We start from the raw sequence: 2,107 nt of genomic DNA on the forward strand, positions 1-2,107 counted from the left end.
GATCATTACCGACTTTTCACCATAGCAAATCCGTCTCTTCTAAGGCAGATTAGAACTAGAATAAGGATACGGTCTACTTGCTAATCCGCCTCTCATAAGGAGGATCATTACCGACTTTTCACCATAGCTAATCCGTATCTTCTAAGGCAGATTAGTACTAGAATAAGGATACGGTCTACTTGCTAATCCGCCTCTCATAAGGAGGATCATTACCGACTTTTCACCATGGCTAATCCGTCTCTTCTAAGGCAGATTATTACTAGAATAAGGATACGGTCTACTTGCTAATCCGCCTCTCATAAGGAGGATCATTACCGACTTTTCACCATAGCTAATCCGTCTCTTCTAAGGCAGATTAGTACTAGAATAAGGATACGGTCTACTTGCTAATCCGCCTCTCATAAGGAGGATCATTACCGACTTTTCACCATAGCTAATCCGTCTCTTCTATGGCAGATTAGTACTAGAATAAGGAAATGTTAACCTCCTTGTTCATCTGTGTATAAGTAGTCCAAAATTGGACGTGGTTATTCAGTATTGTTTTCAGTCTCGTTGTAGTCAGTCACACATATCTAAAAGGAAATTCACTAGTACCATGCTTGCCAGAGATTTGTACAAAATAATTTCCAGTGAAGATGTAGCTGTGGCGTACTTAAGAGATCACGATCTTCTTGACCAGGTTGAAGATGTGCCTCCTTGTCATAATTGTGGATCACTGATGCAGGAAAAAGAGAAGAGGAACAGAAAAGGAGAATCTGTGCCAATACTGAGATGTCCAAAAAAAGGGTGCCAAACTTATCGTTCGGTTCGGAAAGGAAACAAGTTTTTTCACTATAGTGATTTGAATGGAAAGATAAACAGCAGACTGAGTTTATGTGAAATTTTGGAATTGGTTTATTATTTTGTTTACGAGACCCCAATTAACACTACCGCACAATTAACTGGGAAATCACCTAATACAGTCACTGATTGGTTTAATATGTGTCAGGAAGTGTGTAGTGTGATGGTTTCATGTCAAGGCTCGATTTGCTGGTCGTCGTAAGTATAACTGTGGTCGATTGTTGGCTGGCGACCATCCCCCGAACTCTGAAGATTCGGATGCTGAACCTGTTAATAAGAAGAACCATGGCACTCGCATCGATGGGCCTTGGGTTTTTGGATTGAAAAATGGACTTGATTGCAGGTACTTTTACGTTGAAAGAAGAGATAAGGAAACGTTGATCTCTATCATACAACGTGAGTGCCAATTTGGATCTGTAATCCATTCCGATGAATGGCCAGCATACATGCGCCTAAGGAATCTCGGGTACGAGCACAAAACCGTGAACCATCAACAGAATTATGTAGACCCAAATTCAGGAGCACCCACTCAGTCTATTGAGCGATCATGGCTGGATGCCAAGATTGACATACTGAAAAAGAAGAGAGGAGTACCTCATCAGCATTTACAATCCCATTTAGATCATTATTGTTGGAAAGTTCTGAGGAAAGGCGATGATGTATTTCCTGCTTTCTTGAATGATGTAAGATATGTTTAAAAGCAGTAGTAGAATACATTTTTGAATGAATTGTTTTCATAGATTATTTTCTTTCAGTTTTGTAATATTTGATTTTTCATTTGAATAACTTGTAACATTGTTGTATGATGAGCTTTGAATAATTTGTAATAAAAGCTTCCCTACAAACTGCTTATAATTATGCACCCATGTTGTCCTGCCAATAAATATTATTAAACTATCATTAAAGTCCACTGAGGATAACATACTGGTGGTAAGTAATCTGTTTGATAATCCTCATTAAAAACAGGAGGATTAACATTGACGGTAGATACCATACTATAGTAGAAATTCGGCGGTAGATAGCATACTATAATAGAAATTCGACGGTAGATAGCATACTATAATAGCACCAATGGTTGTTCAAATTGAAGAATCATGCTTTTCGCATAAGCCCAAGTAACATCGAGGACATAAATTATTTTTCTCAAGATTTCACAGACCTTCATGACCGATCTTACAAGTCTTCTCAACCTATGCACAAAATTAAAGTAAAAATTTATTCTATTGAAATTATATATATATCTATATATATATGCATATATATGTAT

The 2,107-nt window shown here is 37.5% G+C and overlaps 1 pseudogene; it reads left to right on the forward strand.

Moving 5' to 3' along the window:
* Positions 1-565: 565 nt before the first annotated feature.
* Positions 566-1,538, forward strand: LOC137646718 (uncharacterized; annotated as a pseudogene).
* The last annotated feature ends 569 nt before the right edge of the window (positions 1,539-2,107 follow it).

This window comes from Palaemon carinicauda, chromosome 9 (assembly GCF_036898095.1).
Source record: "Palaemon carinicauda isolate YSFRI2023 chromosome 9, ASM3689809v2, whole genome shotgun sequence".
Classification (NCBI taxonomy): domain Eukaryota; kingdom Metazoa; phylum Arthropoda; class Malacostraca; order Decapoda; family Palaemonidae; genus Palaemon; species Palaemon carinicauda.